The sequence below is a fragment of the Chinchilla lanigera genome, unplaced genomic scaffold (genome assembly GCF_000276665.1).
Source record: "Chinchilla lanigera isolate Chin_1 unplaced genomic scaffold, ChiLan1.0 scaffold00001, whole genome shotgun sequence".
Lineage (NCBI taxonomy): Eukaryota > Metazoa > Chordata > Mammalia > Rodentia > Chinchillidae > Chinchilla > Chinchilla lanigera.
The window spans coordinates 46,344,216-46,355,150 of record NW_004955402.1 but is presented as its reverse complement, the minus strand read 5'-3'; positions in this window follow the sequence as shown (position 1 = coordinate 46,355,150).

Here is a 10,935-nt window from a genome sequence, read left to right as displayed (position 1 = left end):
TGATCAAGCGGGATAGATTTTGGGGGAAGGCATGAGAAGCAAAAGTTGATTATAACAGTACAGAAGTCACAGCTAGGAGGGCAACTCTTCCTTTCCTGGAAAGTGTACCTGGGTTTTTATGCCTTGCATTAAAGTAGATCTTAAATAGAAGTCAAGGGTATAAAGAAGAGGAGAGGGGGAATAGGTGGGGATGCTTCTTCTTGAGTGGTCAGGAACTGTGATAGCTAACTACTATGTCAGTTTGAGTAAGAAATGTCCAACTGATTGGATTAACATAGTTCCAGGTATGGCTGAAGAGATTTTCTGAAGACAAGATGCTCTTTCTTGAGTGGTCAGGAACTGTGATAGCTAACTACTATGTCAGTTTGAGTAAGAAATGTCCAACTGATTGGATTAGCATAGTTTCAGGTATGGCGGAAGAGATTTTCTGAAGACAAGACCCACCCTAGGTGTGAATGGCACCAACTAATAGGATTGTAGCCTGAATGGAATCAAAGGGGAATGAAGGGGGAAGTCTTGCTTCTGTTTCTTCAGAAGAGTTCCAGCCTTTGCCTTTGCCTTAGACATAGTCTCCCGGCTTCCAGTGCAAACTCCTCAGCTTGTCATTGCAGATCCTTCAGCCTCCTGATACAGACTGTCACAGGACTCTGCAGTGAGCTGCAGGCCTTCGACCTTGGACTAGCTTTCCAGTGTGCAGAAAGCACATGGGCACTCTTCCATCCACACCTGACTTTGCCAGCGGTCATTGTAAGTCTATCTTGTAAATCCATATATATTTATATATCTTATATTGAATCTGTTTCCCTAGTGAGCACTGCCTGTTACAAGAGCCCAGAATCTCCTGAAGTCTGACATAGGACGGCTCTCTGATCCCAAACACAGATTCTGAAGCATTCTGCCCGTTGGACATCGTAGCCCCACTGAGAGTTTGGGAGTGGAAAACTCTTGAGATGCTGCCTAGGGGCTCAGAGTACTTTTCTTTTAATAACTTTCCTCCTTAAATTTAAAAATTATGGGCCAAATACATATTCACTGTATAAAACTTCATAATAATTTGCAAGGATGCATTTTGTAATTGCTATAATCCCTTTACTCAGAGTTGGATACTGCTAATGTTCCTATGTATTTCATTCTGTTTTTCTTCTATATATCTATGTGTAGATTGAAAGCAGAGAAATTTATTTAAAAAAGCTGACAATTTTCATATCTTGCCTTGTCCAATGATAGTCTTATTATGTCCTAGGAGGACTACAGATTCAAGTCCTGCCTGGGCAACTTTGTGTGCCCCATCTCAAAATTAAAAAAAAACTTAAAAAGACTGGCGATGTGGCTCCCCCTGATTCCATGCCCAATGGTGCTCATTCTTTATTTGAAAAAAAAAATGCTAATATGAGTATTTCTACATGTCACTGAAAACACTTACACACATTATGTTCAGTGGTCTCATAATAATATAATATTTGGATTTTCTATACTTTATTAACTGTCCCCTGCTTTGAGAGCCCTATGTTTGCTTTGTAATTTGGGGGACATAAATGTTTGATAAGATTTGATGATTACATTTGGTTAGTGTCCTAAAAGTGGAATTGCTGGGTTGAAGGGCACATGGGCTTTGAAAGGAGCTGGATAAAGACTGATAATTTATAACCGGTGTCTCTTCCACTTTCCAGTGCTACGTTAGCCTTATATTACAGCTGCTCAGTGTTTGGGCAGACATTCTTCCTGGAGCGAGAGATCCACAACATTGCTCTGGTATGGAGGGAATATAGAACTAATTGTCCCACATTTTTATGTCACTAAGCCCACAATCGCTATGTCCACCCTTTTTATTTACATCTTTTGGGCTTTTTTTTTTTTTTTTTTTTTTTTTTTTTTTTTTTTTTCTGGTACTGCGGGTGAAGCCTAATGAAAAAGCACAAGGCCAAGAACTCAGAGAAGAAAGCACTGCCAAAAATCAGTTACCTGTTTTTTTCTTAAGTAAACCTAATCTATAACAGGAAGGAGACAAGAAAAGAGATGAAATGACCCAAGCTGATTGTTAGCTGCTCGCATTTCCTTCCAACGACTCGTGGAATATAAGCTGCAGAAGGCAGATATTTAATATCAACAGACTCATTATTTCATGAGCCAGGAACCTGGGCAATGTTGGTAGAAGTGTTGGCCAAACGTTGGCCCAGATTGACCTCTGGGCCACCTCTAGGAAAGCAGTGCTCAAGGACCCACTGCAACCCCCTGGGTAACGTGGCAATACCTCTCTAGCTGACCCCTCTCTCCTGGGCCCTTGATTTCATTCATTTCTTTCAGATATGTGAGAAAGCATACTCACAACCCGGCGTAGTAAGTAAAACATCACACGCAGTGAACCTTTGTGCTCATTCCTTATTACATTCTTGTCTTTTTACCTTCACACCCCTGTTCCCAGAAATAGCTATTACTCAGAAGTTAGTGTTTGTCACTTCCATATATCTGTTTATTCTTTGCTTCTTGTACATGTATCCCTGTTATGGTTGATGCATTGTGTCAATTTGGGGAGTCTAGAGGGTTGGCTAAATAAACAGTTCTACGTCTTGGGGTAAAAAAGACATACCCTTACCCTTCTGGGATGCTGTTCACTGTGTCAATTTTAAAAGGTTGAAAGGTTAACTATGTGACTTAGCAGGGAGCCAGGGTCCTTACTTTGTATTCATCCTGAACCTGTGCAAAAAGAGGGCATAGAGATTGTGTGAGTGCCATTTCCCGAACAGGCCTGTGGAGGTCCTGCTGGCCACAAATGCTGTAGCTACTCTCAATGGGCAGTGCCACTGACTTTGACATTGGGGATTTTATTGAAAACTGTGACAAGAGTGGTTTTACTGTTGTAGTGAAGAGTTTTGAGTGGATTCAGGAGAGAACAGGAAGCAAGAGGGTGGAAACAGTCCCATACAGAGAAGTCCCTACAAAGCGAAGCAGAGAAATGAGCCAGCAGGTAGAGGGGCATGGGATCAAGAGGGTTTTAAAAAATAGGATTATGACAGCATGATTGCATACTCATGTGAATGGCCATACAGAAGAGAGCAGATGGTCACGGGAGCAAGCTACTGGAAGAGGAGTGTGTGTGCGTGTGTGTGTGTGTGGGGGGGTAGCCCAGCTTCCCAGAGTAACAGGAGGAAGCTGCAGTACCTGGGGACAGATGCAGGCAACCAGGAGCTTGGGGAAGGTGTGACTTAGAAGTTCTTTTCTGCGTCCTTCTGTTTTCTCCGTGAAGTAAGCGGGGTCAGTTGATGGTAATTAAGAAAGGGACCAGGGCTTGAGAACAAGAGAGAAATTAGAAAAACCATCAAATTTCCAAGGTTTGTAATTTTTATTTCTGATTTTTAAATATTCTATGATAAAAATTAACCAAAAATCTAAAAAATTTGCTAGTGAACAAAACAGAATATATATGAAATCTCCAGTCTAAGCAGTTTGTCAAAGAACTACACTGAGTCCTGGAGAATCTCTATAACTTCTATTTACCTTTCTCCAGAAACAAAATGGAGCAGCTAACATCTGCTTGTTCTAAGCTGAAAGTCCAAATTGTCATATTGACTCAGCCTGACCTTCAGCGAGCACAAAAGGAATCTTTCAGAGCAAAGGGAAACCTTTAACCAATGACCATGCCATGTGGCAAGTGCTGTGTTTAGGAGAAAAGGGGAGGAAGCCAGAAGCAGCCTCTTCCAGAACTTGAAATAGTCTTACAGCAGGAGAAGCAAATAACCTTTATGGGTATGTAAATAGCACCAAATACTCTACCAGCCAGCAAACAGTGGCCAGGCACTGGGGCTGTTTCAAAACCAGTGTTTTGAAACTTACTGCCCACTTACTGCCACCTCCTTTCACCCTCTGAATTTCAACACTGGCCTGGTGGTGCAATGTTGATATTCCCCCGGCAAAAAAAAAAAAAAAAAGCCTATTCAGAAGCTTGAGATGGGGTAGCGACTTCCTCCAGTGATTTGATAGTGTACCACTGATTTGTAAATAAACTGAATTCGAAAGTTTATTTTCAGCACAAAAATTTGCTAGGCCATACATTTTCTCTTTGGTTCTTTTCCAAAAGTTATACCTCAGATGCTACTGGCTGTGAGTACCAACAAGAGCACAAATTTGTCACTAATTTGTTCAATTTTATTTAAAATGCTGTTGACCCTCCTTCCCTCCCCCTAGCCTGATTTCTCCTGGAGCTGATCTAATTTCTTTACAGACCTGTGCCTGTGGGCCCCCAGTAATTTGTTAATTGTGTTAGACTATTGCCAGGACATTATAAGATTTTTATTAGCGCTCTATCCTGTGTCTAAGGATGAAACAATGGCTATAATAAATTATATTAGTTGGAAAGAATGAAAACCGATGAATTATTATAGACCAAAGGTGACACTGATGACAGTAAATCATTCAGAGGCCTCAAAACTTTGGGGCTGGCCTGGAAATGGGGAAAGGGTGACTGTAAGCAGTAGTCACCCACCTTCTTTTTTTTTTTTATACTTAAAAGAAAATTTCTAGATTAAATAAGTTTGAATGGGAAATACTGATCTGTTATTATTATTTTGTTTTAGAAAATGGACATAGGCAAATTGCACACAATTCAGGGTGTTTTTTTTTTTAATCTTTAAAAAAATGTTTGCAATACATAATGCTGACATTCACATTGTTTGTGTAGGGAGGTTGGTACATGTATGTAGCACATCTTCTTTTTACATGACATGTTTGGGTACGTGTATACATTATAGAGTGTGCAAATCAGGGTGCTGTTCTTCCGGAAGTCTGACAGTCAGCGAGGTGCCTCGCTGGCCTGAGAGGCATGACTCAGCGCCTGCTCCCCGGGCATCTTCCAGCCCCCAGAATCCTGTGACTCAGCTGTCGCAACCTCTTTGGGCAAGTTCCACTGCGCGTTTTGTGGGCCAGGACTCTGAATCTGACTGCAAAGCCCTTATCAGCTAAACAGATGGATCTGCAGCTGCCACTTCCCAGGGAAACCAGGAGATCCCCCTGGGTCACCAGGGAAGGGTTTCCTAGGAGGATACCACGTGCAAAGTCCTTTGGGATGAAAGGCGTTCTGAGGATGTGAGCTATCACAGCGAAGCTCACCAAGCCTTCTCTGAGTTGCTATAAATAACTCTGCACGGCAGCAGATGGGAGGAGAGCCAAAGAGTAACGAATACGAGGACAAACAAACAGGCCTCCGGGATGCCGGCCCAGCCTCTGCAAACTGCGATCGGCAACAGGCTTGGAGGTGGCGGTGGGCGAAGCTGTCCCAACAACATTGCATTAATCACTTGTGAGTGAAGGGAGGAAGCTCTTAGAATAATACAAGCTCAAATAATTAGGAAGGCACACCACATGAGACTGGAGCACTGGTTTGAAAGGGGCATTGCTGTGAGGCATGCTAATTTGTCTCATTTGATGCTTAAAATACTAACCAGCAAATCAAAAGTTATATAACAGACACTTCCTATTTTCTAAACACTTCCCTTGAGGGATAACAGAGGAATGTGACAGCATTTCAGCACCTCCCCTACCCCCACCATAGAGCAAAAGGTTAAGTGGAAATAAGTGGAAGGAAGAGAGTCTAACAGTGTTAGCTATAGTAAGTAACTCCTATGTTACATAGTCTTATGTGCATGTGTGTGGCGGAGGAATACTGGGGATCCAACCCAGGGGTGATGCATCACTGCACTACATTTCCAGTGCCACCCCCTCTGACATTATTTTATTTTGAGACGTGGTCTCACTAACTTGCTTAACAAAGATTTGAGCTTTTAATTCTCCTGCCTGAGCTTCCCAAAGTCCTGGGATTACACGCGTGTGCCAACATGACTGGCTAAAACAGTCTTTGGATCGCATTGATGGACTCCTATTAAGTACTAGGGGGAAATGCGATGAAATCCTAATGCAAACATTGGGGAATAAGGAAATAAGAGAGGCCAAGCTGCCTTGAGCTGGGATGCCAGTTAGGTTGGTGAGCCTAAACCAGTGGTGGCCAACCTATGGCACTTGTGTTGTTTGTTTTACTTTTAAGGCAAAAGATGTTAATGCATGAGTTGTTTTTTTCTAAACTAAAACCTCAGTGTTCAGGTTTAATTGTAGTGTTGGCACTTTGCAATACATAAGTGGATTTTAGGTTGCGGTTTGGGCACTGGTCTCTACAAAGGTTCACCACCACTGACAAGCCATGAACTGCCAAGAAAGGGGAAGGGGTGGAAATGAGCACACTTGCATTAGGCCAGGGTAGAGCCACTTCCCCTCAGCAGAAGCCAACCCAAATCTCTGAGAAAGTATTCCCATCATAAGCCCTCAGGATTCTCATTAAGTAAAATCAACAGAATGAGTTTTAAATCCAAGAACATGAAAAACGCAATCAAACAGGCCACGATAAATGAGAATCATCAGTAACAATGAACAACAGAATTAAATCCCCTTCCTTCAGGTAAGGAAATTGTCAGGCTCAAAATAGAAATAACAATGGATAATTGTTTAAAGGCTGAAAAAAGGAATTGCAAAAATAGTGAAGCCTATGAAAAGGATCAGGGAGATTTTGAAAAAAGAAAAAACTGGAAATTTGAAAAATGAAAAATAGAATTATCAATTTTCAAACACCCAGTTCACTAAATGAATTAGATATAGCTACAAAGAGCATTTTACTAATTCTGCCTTATGAAAGGGAGAATCAGCCTTCGCTTGAGGATGCCTGGCTGCAGTCACACTTGAAGTGGTGGTTCAGAACTTAATTTCAAATTTTACTGTAGAACGCAGCTTTCAAATGATCCCTGAAACTCCTTTAATCCAGGCATGACTGGGATTTCTTCCTGTTTAGGATCTTTTCCTTCCTCCATTCCCTCAACTTTCTGGATTTCCTGACTCCTGTTAGATTTGTTTCCACCCCATCCCTATTCCTGTCTCTCATCCCATTTAGCCTTGCCAATGTATTATGATCACTGTCTCCTGACCTCAGTCAAGAGGTCCTGAAGGACAATAGCTGAGCTAAGGTCATTGAATGCAATGCTCCATAAATTAGACTAAGTTTTATAAAATTTTAGGAAATTAATGCCAGAAAAGGCTGAGCAGTGAATGTTTACAATAAGAGTCTTTGGAGTTGTTATCACCTTTGGTTTGTCTTTAAGGACACTACTGAATGTGCAATCAATATTTTAGTGACTATGTACAAATAGTCTCTGTTGCAAATCAAAGCTTTGGCTCTAATAACAAGTCCTGCCCTTGGATACCACCATGTTTTTGTGGTGTCCGCTGCCTGAGTCAGTGCTTAGCACCGTTCCTGTATGAAGCTGCACGTTGGGGTTAGTGGAAAGCATCTTACTAAAGTGGTGCAGATGTGACCCTCCCGGCACAGCTTGGGTAAATCTTATGCACCTCTTTCATCAATGGGAGAATCCAGCCTACATGCCAGAATGCAGGATTCTAGTCAGAGGTTGTGACATTTTTGTCCAGGCCATCATGGCCTCTCTCATAAAACTCTTCAAGGAATTTTTGGGACCTAAGTTCACTCAACTCAAAGTAAATTTTGCTTTCTTTAAGATTCAAGGGCATCACAAGTAAACAGAGAGTTGAGGTCAGAGTGCTCGCCTGCAGCTCCTTCTGCAGGCTGATGCAGACCCTGCTCCTCAGCAGACTAACTTTGACTCACTCCATCAGGGGTATCCCTGGTTCCTCCCCAGGTGTGGCAGTGGTTCATTTGCATCAGAATCACTTTTGGAGTTTAATAAAAATGCAGCTTCCAAAGCTTCACTCAGGCCTACTGAGCCTCTCTGGTGGGTAAGCTCAAGGAATCTTGTCTTCTGACAAATGCCCTGTTGGAGCTAAGATTCGGATGCTTATGAATGTCATTTATTGAGGGGATGTTTCCCTGAGAAGCGGAGGGTGGGAACAGGACAGGGCAAGAGAAAAGTTAAGCATAGATGTGGTCTTCACTGGATATTGACTTCAGCCCTGTCCCACAGGGAGCTTGTGAACTCAGGTTGCCTCTCCGAGTAACTCATCAGGATTCAAGGAAACTGACATTTTGTATCCCAGCTCCTGGAAACACCGTACCCCTTCATTTTCTAATGAGAGAAAGCTGTTATCACTGGGCAAGAGACAGCGGAATTGACACTGGCCACACACACAAGACTTTGACACCTTATAATCAAAAGGTAGAATACTGCATCTCTCAATTCTACTAAACATTGTGTCTGCTAATACTGTCCCCAAAGACTTTGCTTCAAAGATAGCAGAGATATTATGGGAAGGCTTACTAAATGATTTTTTAAAGATTCATCATACTGGATGTGGTGGTACCCACCTGTAATTCTAGTGCTTACAAGGCTAAGGCAGGAGGATAGCATGTTTAAGATTAGCTTGGACTACACAGAAAGTTCCAAGCCAGCTTGGACTACCTAGCAATAGCAAAACGGTCTCTAAAAACAAACGAATAAGCAAAAAACACAACATGGTTTTTAAAGGCTTATCCTTGTGTCCAGAGCACTGCCCTCTGCTCCCTGCTTGTTCCAGGCAACATCAATGCCTCTGTTTTCCATGAACCAAAACCCACAGGACCTGAAATGCCACCTATAACACCCAATTCTTACATAGGTCATGATGAGAGACCTGAATACTCTATTCCATTCTTGCCTTTAGTTCAAAATAAATTAAAAACCGCAGCCAAAGATGCTAATAGGAAATGAAAACAAAAGCCTAATTTACCAAAAGAACTAGTCATTTACCCCCTGGAGGTATGAATAGTTCATGGCTTGCTCTGAATCAGGCTGCTGAATAAAAACTCATGTGTTAAATATATATTTAAGTCTTACTTCAGACAGATGACTAATAGTTGCTATGCTGTTTTTTTTTTAATTAAACCCACAACGAAAATTATTTACTTAATAAAATTCAAACTGTTATCATAGCATAATTGGAAGGCAAGGGTAGTATTTTTCTCACCCTGCCCCTTCCCAGCTGCAGTTAACACAGTTCTGGAGTAGACAACGTTTAGTTTGCTTCCATAGGTTAGGACAATGTATGGGGAGGAGATCCGCAAGGCTGCAGCTTTCTTAGCCTCCCTGAAGGTGCTCCTTCCAAACTCCCAATTTGAAGTGTTGCCTCCTATGGCTGTCCTTTCTCCTGCCCCGCGAGAAGGGCCTGTATTTCAAGCTTATTATTTGGAGAGAAAAGGCTGGCCATTTTTAAGTTTTCTTCTTTTTCATTTAAGAGGGTTTGTTGTTGTTGTTGTTGTTTTCTTCCGGTACCGGGAATTGAACCCACGAACTTGCGCTTGCCAGGTAGGTGCTGTGCCGCTGAGCTAAATCCCCAGTTCCCTCATTTAAAGAGTTTTTAAAGGGCTAGAAACAGTTTTAAGCCATTGCAGAGCACCACTGGGCAACTGACTGGCAGACTGAAGATAAGACTAGAAAATATTAGTAATAGCTGAGACCTGGGTCATAACACACACAGCCTCCCCACTGCGGAGGTGAGCAACTGGGGATATTTCCCTGCCATCAGGAGAGGAATTGGATCTAGACCCCGACTGGCTCATGGTCAGCTCTCCCTGGGGATTGTGAGCCCTGTCTCCATCTAACATTGTGGTCCTTTCCCAGAAAGTCCATTGTGTCTCTTCTGACTTAGGAATGTAACAGCTTCTTGACCTGAATTTCCACACAGTATCCTGGAAAATATGATGTGCAGGAAGCAAGTTAACCTCTATTTGGAATTTATTTTATAAATTATTCTAGTTAATCAAAAGCATAATTTTGGTGCATGAGAATGCAAAAGTCCATCTCAGCTGCATTCTGGATTTCCTTTGAGCTCCTTGTGCTTATGGGATGTGGAGCAGAGCATTCCAGGAAGAAGATGGGGACAGTCACAAGATTTCAATCTGTGTGGGCCAGTGGGCCCTTTGTGCAGCACCAGGAGAGCTGCCTTTCTTGGAAACCTGTAGCCAAAGGCTTCACTGCCTTCCCCTCCAAGTAGACCTCACCCTCCTCCATCTGCATCTTATCTTGCAGTGATCATTGGCTGCCGCCCATGAGAGCTGGAGACGTTGCTTGGCTCAGCAGCACCTCTGAGTCATTCTTGGGGAGCCCTAGGAAATAAGAGGCAAAGGCTTTAAGCACAGGTGAGCTTAACCCCGGAGAAGATGAGAGGGGTAGGGATGTTGGTGTCAGACAATCTGTTTCCTGTCCACCTTTTTGATTAGCTTCAGGGATTCCTGCATTCCTGATCTTTTCAGACACCAGTGCCTGCCAGCTGGGAAACCATGAGAATACCAGGTGGTTGTTCTTCGTAGAATCTACCAGTCCTCTGAAAACCCCTTCTCCCCTGGCCACCAGAGGGGAATAACAAACGCCATGGAGATTTAAATCGTTAACAAGGACACTTATTTATTGGAGTGTATTTTTCTTTTCCAAAGGGAACAAAGGCATATTGATCAGCTGGTTATTTAAGCTTGTGAAAACATAGTATGGACTGCTGACGCTTTCCAGTGATTTTTTCAGTAATAACTGTAAGTGAAGAAAAAGGCAAGAAAATTTGAGGATTTTTCTCCCTGAAAATGAAATATAGGCTGTATTCAGGTGCTTTCAAAAATAGTGAGGAATACCGCCTTCGAAAAATATATCAAATAACAGAAAGAAAAGCATTTTTCTCAGGCAAACTGCCTTGATTAAGTGCATCCTCACAACCAATGACCATAGATTTGTAACCCTGTGGAAGAACTGCAGGATCATCCCTCCATCCTCCACAACTCAACCCCCTCTTCACGGAAACCAATTCTTACCAAAACCCAAAAAAACACACAAAAAATGTTTTTGCAATTTTATGACCCTATTTCCAGAACAAATAGCCCGTAGTTGCCTCTGTTTTTCTTGGGTCATGTGCTGGGCTGTCTGAGGCCATGAGCCCTGTGGGCCTTTGGTTTCCCTCTAGACTCAC